We start from the raw sequence: 13035 nt of genomic DNA, 5'->3' as shown, positions 1-13035 counted from the left end.
GAAAAGGAAGGCTGGAAAAAGGACCAATCATGAAGTTGTCTGTGACTTCTTTGGCTAAGAGCATGTCAACAGTGGCGGGTTCTGCAAGGGCGGACTGGAGGTTGCGGTAAGTAAAGGATGATTCAGGGAGGGCTTCCATGCCAGGGTGGAAGCCGAAAGTGAGACCATGGATGAGGAAGTGGATGAACTGGCGGTCGGGGTGGTCCTTCAGGGCAGACTCTAGCATGTTAATGTGTATGGGAGTTTTGAGATATTGATACAGTCAGGAAGTGTGCAAAGTGGGGTTGTGAGGGTAGGCATGCCTGGCGTGGGTGCCACCGCAGAAGGAACATGTGTGGAGAAAGCGGCAACTGGACGTGCTGCAAGCTAGGTTGTTGAAATTATTGCATATCATCCTGCCGCCCTGGTAGAGGAAGGGCCTTCCCTTTTTGTCGACTCCGCGGGGAATCGAACCACTGGCTAGTAGTGGCATGGCGGCAGGTGGGGGGTTGGGAGGTTTGGGGGTGATAGGGGGTGGAGGTGCGGTGGGGCCGAGTCTTGAAAAGACTGAAGGAGGATGTGGGGGCGGGACAAGTGGGCGGGAAAATGGAGCAGCTATGACGCATTCGGAGGCTGGATGTGAAGGTGCACCACACAATTCGCAAGCCAGGGAGGAGCGAACCGCGAAGACACGGCAGTTCTGTGTCGAGGACGCCCCAGTAGGTGCCCTGGTTAAACTGCTGGAGGCGACCTGCAGCCTGGGGGATGCAAAGAGAAAGTGGTATGTATAGAATCCGGTGCTGCCGAACTGCAGGACCAGATCTAAAATGGTGGACAGATAGTCGTCAAGCTCTGCCCTGTGGTTGGGGAAGACTGAACAGATGGTGTCTTGATATAAGGAAAATGCGAAGGCGAATTCTGTTGCTGTGAGTTCCCTGGTGTGGGATGGAAAAGGGTGCCTGAGATGGGCTGCACCATGAGTTGTGGAAAGCACCCTAGGATTATTTATATTGAAAGCGGAAGGCTGAAGGAGCTGAGTGAGGTCAACGTAATTACCTGAAAGTATCTGTTGACAGAAGGAGGGTGAAATGGGGGAGGGGCGTGCTGGTGGAGGGGGATAGACAGGTGGAATGGCGGAGGCCAGAGTGAAAGTGCTTACAGAGACAGGCGGAGCAAGGAGACAGGTGACGGGGGGAGCTGAGGACACAGAAAAAACATTTGGGTGTTGGGGAAGGGAGGGGGAGGGAGGGGGAAGGGAGGGGAACAGGGATAGCACAGTGGGAAATTGACTGGGTCCATTAGAAAGAGCGCCGTGGCTCTGTACAACTGTGGCCGAGTTAACAGCAGGACCGGAGGTGGTTGTGGAGACAGAGAGAGAGGAAAGAGCTGCTGAAGCGGGTGGGGCTGAAGCTGCAGCTGAAGGAAGGGAAGAGGAAAGGATGTGGGGATGAGGGGATGCGTGTGCGAGGGTCGAATGTGCAGCCTGTGGACACAGGGATGAAAGAAAGGACGAAAATACATGAGAAAGATCAGACACAGAGGGAGCAGGCACAGGGGGAGATACGACCTGGCCCTGCAAAAGGGCTGGAGCAGTCGGCTGCGTTATGACGTCATCGTCATGCCGTGTCCAAGTGACGCTGGGCGGGGAACCCGGAAATGACCGGCCATCCGTAGTGGTGGTGGAGGTGGAGGCAGAAAGTAGCTGGAAAAGCCTTGCCTTGTTGTCAGTCCGGCGAAACGGGACGTTCCTGTCCTTGAGGGCGCGCTGGAGACGGGCGACTGTCCGATCCGATTTGGTAGGACGGGTAGGAGCCGGAGTCAGGACATGTGCGGGGGCTGTGCTGTGGCGGCGGGTCGAGGGCAGGGAGATGGGTCGGTCGGGCGAGCTCCGTCTTGACAAGCGGCTGTCTCCGGAACGGCGGCAATGTCTACTGCGGCCTCTACGCTGGGGTGGAGGTGGAGGTGGAGGTGGAGATGGTGACCGGTCGGAGCTACTGGATGAGTAGTGGACAATGTTGTGTCATGGAATGCGGACTGTGGAGTGTGGACGAGATGGTTGGGTGGTTGGCTGCATCCGGACGGGGTTGACCAGAGGTGGAGGAGATTCGGTGACCAAGGAATGGTCATCGAACAAGTCACTATCCGAAGCACCGAGGATCAACTCGTAATCCATGGTCGGTGAGCAATCTAAACTTGCTTGTTTTTACTTTTTAAAGTGGTAGTCGGTTAGAGCGCAATCGAACGAACGAGAGAACCAAGATGAACAGGAGAGGTGGAGGCTAGGTGTGCTTATATATGCGCACAGGTATGTGGCCTGGAGGCACAGGTGATTTGGGTTAACGACGCGCAGGTGTTGTGAATTGGTGAGAAGGAGCGGGGCGTGGTTTTGTTCCTGAACCTAGTTATTATAATAACTTTATAAATTGAAAACTCTTGATGAGTTTGTGTGTAAAACAAATTAATTTCCTAATTTTCATCAAGTCTATTTTTAGAAAAGGAAAGACTTTTAACCCACATGACCTGGTCAAAGTTTGACTGAAATGTGTACTGTCAGGTGTGTAGAGACAATAAGTAACTGCAGCTGGACACTCATATATTTGAATGGAGAGTGTGAGCGAACCGCTAGGTGCTTGGGCCCTAATAAAGGAAAAACTGCAGTACAAAGCTACAAATTTTAGTTTTGATTTTATTTTTCTGATTTTTAGTGGCAGATTAATAAAGAAAGAAGAAAGAAAGAAACAGAACAGATACAAGAGGGTCTTCGCCCCTTTGGGGCTCTGGCCCTAACAATAGGGTCCTCGCCCTTAGGTGAGCCCAAAAGTCCTCTGCCTTTTGGGCTTGGTCCCTTATAAGGATTTTTTTGAACTGTAAATCATGCAAAGATATTCTAATAAAGCCCCAGAGTAAAAATATAGAAATAGAAATGTGCATGATATGTCCTCTTTAAATCATTAAACTCACTGTCACATAAGGCATTTGGGGGCTGTCTATCTGCCTGTGCCCTATGTGCTAGGGCACAGTACATCATAGAGTGGCTCACCCAGATTCCTCTGCCCTCGGTGAATATGGGGAATGTCCAGTTCCTGAGGAACAAAGTGGATGAACTTTGGGGAAATGTTCATTTTCAGAGGGACTTCAGAGACTGCTGCGTCATGGCTTCCACTGAGACATGGTTCACTGAGCACAACCAGGACATCAACCTGTTTATCAATGATTCTGGAGCTCCATTTCATCTGACTGAAAGGCTGAAGTGACGAGGAAAACACAAGGTGGTGGGGTATGTTTATACTCTAACAAATGACACTGTAGCTCTGTGACTGGCAGAGAAAGCATCTGTGTGCCAGATGTTGAACTTTTATCTGCATCATTGTGTCCTTTCTATCTGTCCCGCGAGTTTCCACAACTTTTTTATAACATCCACCCGAAGGCAAATGCTGCCTCTGACTCCAGCACTTTCTTTGATGTAGTGCAAAAACTGCAGTCAATTTCACCTGATGCAACAAACTTCATACTGGGTCATTTTAACCATGTCTCCCTTTAAAAGACACAAACCTTTACCAATATGTCTCCTGTTCAACCAGGCAGGATAAGACAGCAGATCTTTCTAATAGGTCAGTAAAGGATGCTTATAAATCACTCCCACTACCCTCACTGGGCCCTGCAGATCATAACTGTGTGCATCTACTGCCCATATATAAAACGGTTTTAAAGAGAGAGAAGTCACAGACAAAGGACATAAAAGACTAGACAGAAGAATCTGTGCTCTGCCTGCAGATGTTATGATTGCACTGACTGGGACATGTTGAAACAGTTGTAGTGATGATTTAGACAAACTTGTTGATGTAACATGCACAAATGCTGCCTTTTGTAGGGACATGATCATTCCTAGTAAGCGAGCTAAAGTTTACACTAACAACAAACCATGGGTGACCAAATCCGTTAAGTCCGGCATGCAGAAAAAGAAACTTGTTTTTAAACAGAAAATAGCCTCTGATCTGCATGTAGCTGCCAAAGAGCTGAAAACAGAAATCTTTAAAAGCAAAACAGAACTATAAATCTGAACTAAAGAACAAGATGGCTGCAAACAACCTTGGCTCAGCCTGGTCTAGCATGAAAACTATAAACTATAAAAACCTCCAGAATCCAAAGAACAGCAGTCGTGTCACTTTGGATGGCTTCAATTATGATACTGAGTTTCCTAATGCCCTTAATGATTTTTATATTCATTTTGATACTTTTGATTTGAGTAATGAAATTCAGGAACTGAGTCACAAACTTGAAGACAATCTGCACTTTGACATAGACCAATAGGATGTTGAAAAGGCCTTGCTCACAGTAAGAGTAAATAAGAGTCCTGCACCTGACAACATCTATGGTTGCTTACCTAAATCTTGTACAAAAGAACTGAGTCCTGTATTTCACTACAAGTTGTTTGTTTCAATAATTTGTTGTAACTGTTTTAATAAGCAGGCACAGTATGTACCTAAGGTTTAGAAGGATGCTGTGGTAGTCCCTGTTCCCAAAGATCAGTTGCTCTCATATCAATTTTAATGAAAACCTTTGAAAAGCTGGTAAGATCAGAAATCTTAAGGAAAACTGAGAATGCACTTGATCTCTTGATAGGCCACGCAAAGGAGTAGAAGATGTTGCAGTTGCCTTGTTTAACTTACTTGTTAAACACTTGGATCTCATGTTAGACTTTATTTGTTAACTTTTCCTCTGTTTTTGACACAGTTCTACCCCATATTTTAACCAGCAGGCTTTTAGAACAATTTGGCTTAAATAACAATCTTGTGGACTGGATTCTTAACTTTTTAACTCATATGACACAAACAGTGAAGGTAAGTTTGCTCATCCACTGGCTCCCCACAAGGATGTGTGCTTTTGCGCCTACTATTTATCCTACACACATATATGTCAGAACAGGTGTGAAAATTGACCATTTTAAAGTATTCAGATGACTCTGTTATTGTTAGTTGTCTCAAGGATAATGAGACCAGCTACGGCCCAGTCACTGTCAACTTTGTCAAGTGGTGTGAGAAGTCATATCTTCAATTAAACAAATCTCAAACCAAAGACATGATAATTTATTTTAGAAGACCTACCCACACACATGAAGTCATATCAATTAAGGGTCAGACAGTGGAATATGTGTAATCCTACAAATATCTTGGGACAATTATTGACTCACAACTGAACTTTGAAGCAAATTGTGAAGCCGTGTGCAAAAAGGGGCACCAGCTTTTGTTGTTTGTTGTTTGTCTTATTTCTATATTGACAAAACCATGATGACCTTATTCTATAATGCTTTTACTGAACTGAGTTATTCTTCTTTGGTGTCATTGGTTTGGAAACCTATCTTTAAAGAACAGAAACTCTCTGAATCAAATTGTTAAATGGCCTAGATCAAGCCACACCTTAACCCAGATTCCCTGTACACCAGACAGTTACAGCGGATAACCAGCTCGATTTTAAATGACGATTCTCACCTTTTGCACATTGAATTCCAGCTTCTTCCCTCTGGAGAGAGGTTTTCTAGTCCCAAGGTGTAGAACAAAGCGGTATAAAAATAGCTTTGTTCCAGCAGCCATCACTCAGATGAACAAGACGTAGCAACATTGCACAGATGCTATAGAAGTATTGTTTATTTATTTAATTTAACCTTGTATTTTACCTTATTTATTCTAGTGGTTATGTATTTTAGTGTGTTTTTATTGTTATTTTTCTCTTTTTAAGTCCTGATTATTGGAGCTTTGAGCACTTTATCATGTTTGTCTGCTGTCTGTGCTTTTTGTAAAATGCGTGTCAAGATCGATGCCTGTCTTCTCCTGCTGCAAACCAAATCTACCTACACGTACAAATAAAGTAACCCGAACCTGAAACTGAGGAATACAGACTATGGAATTACCAAATATAGTATCTACAAAATGTAATTTAAAATCTTGGATTGGTTATCCACAGCATCATCACACATGCATGTACAACAAAAGCCCATGTGTGTAAAATGAGCTGAATCATTGTGTTGTTAGAATTCCTCTTCTAACACAATTTAATACACTGACAGGAAGGCCCCTGTCTCAGCTCAGATGAGAAGCTACACAGTGACAAAACAACTTCTCCTTTTCATTCTGTTAATGAGTCTTCTCATCTGACACTGTGATTACCTCCCATTCACAGCTTTCACTCCCTCCTCGAGACACGTCTATCTTCCTTTCATCCACCTCCATCTCGCTGCCATTCAGACCCCATCATCAGTCAGGGGTAGACACCTCAGATGTCGACCTCCATCCTGACACACACACAATGACGCATGGTCTTGCTTTTATAGTCAGGTCGCACTCTGCCTTACATGACTCATGTCTTTGAAAATGCCACTCTCCATGTGCCACCGTCTGGTTACACACCATCCAGAAGGCGAAAGAGCCTGTGTAGCTACCGAACACCATAGAGGAATCCTGATTGAAATGCTGCCCAGTGCAGCAACTGGGCAGCAGACTGTGATAGGAATAATGGCAGTAATGATCGAGATGGCTGGCCAGCACCTGGTTTGCTCTGAGTGCTCCCTGAATTGTGTTTAGAGTTCTTTAAGATCTTTTTTTTTTGCATAATCCTGTATAGTGAAAAACTAAGTGCAGCACAAAAAATGTTATAATATGTCTGTGGAAATATAGAATATGGAGACTGTGACCAGAATAAAAGAAATGATGATCCATCACAGGAGTAAAGCCAAGTCTAATACAGTAAGATTACAGCAAGAATATGAAGAACATGAAGTACCCGGAAAGCATGCTACTAAGGCTATAATCAACCCTATTTCTGAAGAAAACATTCCAGCTATAACTGTGTTTTTTCAGTGTTAGCAATGTTTCATTTATAATAGTAGCAAAACATCTTTTTGTTTCATTTTAGCATTTGGAAAATAATCAACGTTGATTTATAGCCAGGTGCAATAGCTAAAAGCACACACTTTGTCTTCGGTGTCACACTAATCACTGATTTGATTTCATGCATGGGGAACAGAGCCACTCATCAAAAGCCGAGCGGAAAATGTTTTGGAATGATCCTATTTGATATTATCCAGATGTTTAAACTTGGCTCTGTATATTTGAGTTAACAAGCGTCATATGGACAAGAACTTTTTTTTTTATTTGTTTGCTTGTAAATCTAATTAGCGTGATGGAGGATTACTGCTTTCATCTAATCCTTAAAACTCTTACAGCAAGGACTCAAGTCAAGGTTGGAATTTGGGCTGCATGAGGATCAAAACATCACTTTCAACCTATCAATCTGAAAACCAGTTCAATATTTCATCCGGATTCATAACAATGAAGAAAATGCATCAGACACTTGGTTTCTAAGGAATTTTTGGTTATGGCTCCTTCTGGAGCGAGTGGATTAATACTGTTTACAATCATCTTCCACAAGCTTATCTATTAAAACAGGCACATACACATTTATAACAGTACCTCCACTGCTTATTTTAAGTTGTGCCCTAAAACCTGCATACCTCAGAATACAATGTTGTGCACTGAAGATAAGAAAATGAAATGTTTCCAGGAAGAGCTTTGCTGGCTCCTTTATATCAACAGACAGAACATTTAATAATTCACAGCTTACAGTAATAACCATCATCTTGCAGCACAGAGTAGTCCTAAACTGTAATGAACAGAGGTTTACCACCAGTGCAGTTGATAAATCTGCCTCAAAATTGTTGCACACATTATTGTCCACGGTAGAAAAGGAGAGATTTATGACAGAAATCACACACTGAGTCAATCTGAAATGACTATTTACCTCGTTAAGGATTCAAGCTCTGACACGTTCTCCAGTTTTAATTTTCTTGAAGCAAAATGTATTTGTGTCATTCAGCGCTTATCTTTTCTGCAGGTGAATTATTTTCTGCAATAAATGAAAACCACTATGGGCCCCAAGTTAAATAACTTACCATAAGCATAATAAACTGATACAGGTTTTAACATTTATATAATTTTCTGTCTCACCATCAACTTCCCAACTTCTTCTCTAGGGAACAGTTTTGAGTTTGTCACTGAACACTCAAATTTGTTATTTGCTTTTGGTATCAATATGGGAGCCCTAAAGAACTATTAAAAAGAACATCACTTGCTGCTTTTCCCTTCAGAAATTTCTCATATTTAATTTCTTAAAGTAAGAATAAATATTTGAAACAGCCCAAGCAATTGGAAGAAATGCTGTGCTTAGTGAAGACACTTTGTTATATAACAGAGCATCACTTTGGTAATTCAGTGATGATGATGATGATGTCTCATTTTCTGATCTGATGCACCTGTGACAGGAGGAGAATAAATAACTTTTATGAAATGCGATAATGCTATGTTTCAGGTTTGGTTAGGGTTAGGCACAAAAACAACTTCGTTTGGGTTAGAATAAGTGCCTCCTGAAGGTTAGGCAACCTTCGTTGTCATGGTTACAATAACAACCATGTGGTTAAGGTTAGGGAATGATTGTGGTCATGGTTTAAAAAAAAACAAAAACAATGTTGACTTGTGGATTTCTAGTACTATCCAGTATTACCTCTTCACTATGTCAGACAATGTTAAACACTTTGTAAACAATGTTTTTAAATTTTACTGCATAAAGAAAACTAATTATTATTATGTCGATTTTGTTGCTGTATAATCATGCCACCTGATGTCCTCCTTTGCTGCTGTCGTAATTACCACGACCACTAGAGGACATTGTCACTTGAATGTAGATATATTGTATATGACATTTGGGGACATTTACTGAACCAACTGATTTTGTCATTTTTCATGCAAGCACAGTCAATTTTGGTCCTTCTATTCAAAAATCAATACAGTTTACTTCGTCTATCAAATAGACAGATGGAGAGATATATACATACAGTGCATACATGGTTACATACAAAAACAAATAATTTTTATGCAAATACATACATACATATACCTAAAGAGGGAAAGTTTCACAAAAGTTAAAGTTGGCCATAGTTATACAGAAATGCAATACCGCTTAAACTAATTTCAAACAATTTAAACTCTGCACTTTTATGAACAGCTTACGAAACTAGATCTGCCCCGTAGAGTCCCCTCCTGATGTAGTCTGGGAAGCTGACTGCCAGCCCACCATGATTCTCATATTGCAGATTGTCAAGTGCAAGTCCCAGACAGGGTCCCAAGGGGTTTATAGTAAATAAAGAATAGTTTAATTTCACAGTTATTGCATTTTCTCAGTGTAGGGGGCTGCGAAGGGAGTGTGTTACCATGAGTCCTGCAGGACTCAACACAGATGTTATAGATGCGGTCAGCGTCATGAGCGCAGGGTGACAAATAGACATCTACATGTAAAAATAACAGAATTTAAAATTAGATTCTGCTTATTTTGCAGCCTCCCCTGTTAGCTGGTGTAAGCATAATCCTAAAGCTCATATCCTGGGAGCCACTGCTTCCACTTATTTGAGAACCAGCTATTAATTTTTGTAGTGACTTTCTCACAAGAACCTCTGGTAATGGTTGTTTTTGCTTTTTAACCTATTTAAGAAGGATTGTTTTCTAAAGGATTATCTTTGCAGGCATATGGACAGTTTAATCAGTATAATATTTGTATTTAAAATTTTAAAAATGCTTAATGGCTTTATGTGTGTATTTTCATTTTAATTTGCCTATGCCACAGGCTGGCCTAACCAATAGCAGAATAGTCTTCAATTAATTATGGCTTATACTGCCCACATTTGAACATTTGATAGCATATTTGACACACAGTAATGTGTAAACTACATTTATTGCAGGTCTTTAATAAGACAGTATCAGTATCAGAAGATTGCTATCAGATGTTTTGATGTGACTTGGATGCTCTAATAACATAATTTAATTTTCTGTAGTAAATGATGATTAATTTTCTTGACAGGATACATTTTGAGCATGTGGAAAAGGGGCATGTAATTATCTTCATTTAGGACACACAGGATAAAAATTCAGGAAAACTTAACTGATAATTACTAACTAATTAGCCTATAGCGTATTTCTCCATCTTCCAACAGAAGCAGTTTGCCTTTTCATGTGGAGCACTGCTTTTTCTTTAGGAGAACTGGCTCCAGGAAAAACCTCAAGATCTCTGTGTAGCAATGAAAAAAAACCCTGAGCAGAGGATTTGTTGTCACATTACAGTTTAGTTTCTCTCTTGTGTATCCTGGCTCATGTTTTACCATATTTTGCTACTTTTCTTTTGTTTGAAAGAAAATTATTGCCATCTGAAACCTCTCAAGGTTGGCCAAGTCAAGTTCCCTGTGTTTGTGCTCTTTAGCATGCAGAAGGTCTTGGCGGGAACAGGCCACTTGGTTGCCTTGGCGATGTGCTGTAATCAGATAGGGCCTAATAGGCCGCTCTCTGTTAACTTGTATGGCAGCTTATTCAACATACACGCAACTTCAATATTTACTGTGTGATTAACTCATTATTAACTCATTTCAGGATCTAAGCCTGCTTTATAAAAATAGCCTCTTCCAAGGCTGTATGGAACGTCATGGAAAGTGGCAAAAGATGTGTCTTTCTAGAAAACTTATACTGTAGGAAATTTTATGGCTAGACATTTCTGAGTCATGCAGCAGAGACATGAGACTGTGAAAACAAGGCAGGAATTATGGCCTTATTTGGCATTAAATCTTGATTAATTGTAACAGAATGAAATTACTTTATCATTATTTCTTAATCACTTACTGCTCATTGTAACTGGTGGTATGATTGCTAGGCGCAGTGCAAAGCAAAGCAGTCAACTTTATCCAAGTCCTCTCCACACACACCCCCATCAATAAAGGGCTGACCATAATAGAATAATATAATATATAATAATATATATATATATATAATAATAGAATAGAATAGAATAATAGGTGTTTGTTTCCCTTTTTCACTCCCATTATTTCTAACTGCAATTTTTCTGCTTTGCTCCACTTTCAAAGTCAGTGTAATGGGATGAAATAACTTGCAGTGTCTCTTTCCTTTTGTTCCTGTAAAATGTGAGTGTTCATCATCATCATCATCATCACCATCATCTCATTTCTTACTAAGAGTTGAGTACAAAGCGTGATTATAGTAGTTAGATCTAACACTTTGTCTCTTTCTCTATCAGTGTCTTTGCACTCACTGCCAGCCAAGAAGCCTCCATCTGATTCTGCTGCTTGTGTTCTCACATCCTACAGTTACTGTACACAAAAACAGGTAAATACACACTAGCCTATCATTACCTCCTAAACACAAAGTCAATCTTCTCAAATTGACTGGAAAATGGCGAGTCTCACTATTTCACGGGTCAAAGTTCACTCAGATTGAACCTTGTGTGAGACAAACAAGGTGGGATCAGTTCACCACTGAAAGCAAAATGCATCTTGTCAGCCTCATCATTGAAATGAATGGGGTGTAAATTCTAGAGTGATTCCACCATAAGGGGAATTCAATACTGCTGCCACGAGCATTGGCAGAATTAGGCACATTAGTATGTACTCAACAGCAAGATCAGCAGGAAAAAAGTGCTTGCGCCCATGTGCTGTATGTTATGTAATCTTTGCAAATACTCTATGTCCTTCCTAATTTTAAGAAAAGCTGGTTGTGTGGTCCAATAGCAGAAGTGTGGCTAGGTGCAAAAAAGGAGGTCTGAAATTACCAAATATGGGGTGGAACTAATTGCTGTTTTGTTTTTTTTTGGCTTATTAGACCTATTCTCTTGATGCTGGGGTGGTGCTGAAGATTTGCCAAGATCCAGACCCTGCCATGAAATCCATCATTGCAATACTGTAATCCAAAGTTTTTACCTCTAGTTCTTTAATTTATTACTTGTCAAACTTTCACTGTCACTCTGACCCTTCTCACCCTTTAAATGTATGTGGAACAGTTGTGCAATTATTCTTCAGGATGATACTTTTTCAGATTTTAGTGAAAGTTTTAACGATCATAAGTCGTGTTGTGTCAAACGGTGCCATGCCAGTACACAGACTAAAGGTCAATACAACACAGACACCAATCAGTATTTGTTTGTGGAGGTGGAGAATCATAGTTCATGATTGCATTGATGAATCCTCACATTTGATTTTGCAGCTTAGTACAACAAACAAGGCCACAACAGTGGTTTATGGATTTTTGTCTGCAGTCAGTCAATATGTCTCATCACAAGCTAGGAAAGTATACTGAAGATGCTGTTGACTGTCGTTGTAATGAAGTACATCAAAGATACACAGTCCATTTACATTTTTTCAGATCAGACAAGGGATGTGAGAATATGAAGTATGCTGAAGTCATGATCCAAACAAGATGATCCAAACTTCTTAAGGTGAAGAGTCCACATTCAATGGCACAATGAATGATCTTACAACACTAAAGTCACATAATTTGTGAAACTTTATACCCATGGCCTCTTTAAAGTCACATGTTGGAACTGACTGTAAGATGGAAGCACAGGTAAAATTACGTTCAGGGCACTGCTGCTTGTCACACCTCCACCAGTGCCATCAGGCCAGCTGCAGGGTCATCAGCTTGGACCCTTCTTTGATGTTTAGCTCCATTAACCCCAGTACTGTGTCCCTACTACTGACCCTAAGATCCTTTCCTTCACTACATCTTACCTTTTCTTTTCAGCCAAAGCCAGAAGCTGGTTTGTTTTGCTTCTTCGCCCAGCTCCCTGAACATATTCTTTAGCTTGACTCTCCCAAAGTCTTCAGGAGAAGTTGTGAAGATTTTCCAGTGAAGCCTCTGCTGCTTACCGCCACAGGGAATGTGATTGCTGTCCTGCTTCCCTGCACTTAGCTGTCAGCTTTGTGTACTATAAATATAATTAAATATTTATAATAAAATGAAATAATGAAACAAAAGTCACCTGCCCTGGCTGCTAAGTTCATTTATTTTACTTAGATAAATATTCATTTTATTGTTTTTCACTGTTTATTAATTCAGTTTTCCACAGATATGTACTTTATGCACTTTACATTTATTTCACAGTTTAGTTATTATTTTTGAAACCCATACATTTATATTTAAATTGTTATTTCTTTATCTCAGTCTTTCAATATAT

General features: G+C 40.9%; 1 long non-coding RNA gene across 2 annotated transcripts; it reads left to right on the top strand.

Annotated features, from left to right (window-relative positions):
* The first annotated feature begins 1271 nt into the window (after window positions 1-1271).
* Window positions 1272-12771, top strand: LOC137179766 (uncharacterized). Of its 2 annotated transcripts, XR_010927865.1 has the most exons (6): window positions 1272-2153; window positions 3108-3256; window positions 11104-11192; window positions 11685-11764; window positions 12225-12297; window positions 12603-12771. It is a non-coding gene; the product is annotated as an uncharacterized lncRNA (long non-coding RNA). The 2 variants fall into 2 exon arrangements; XR_010927864.1 differs by having other exon boundaries at window positions 11685-12297.
* Window positions 12772-13035: the final 264 nt, after the last annotated feature.

This window comes from Thunnus thynnus, chromosome 3 (genome assembly GCF_963924715.1).
Source record: "Thunnus thynnus chromosome 3, fThuThy2.1, whole genome shotgun sequence".
Lineage (NCBI taxonomy): Eukaryota > Metazoa > Chordata > Actinopteri > Scombriformes > Scombridae > Thunnus > Thunnus thynnus.
The sequence above is the reverse complement of the archived record's forward strand: the minus strand, read 5'-3'. Positions and strand labels throughout refer to the sequence as shown.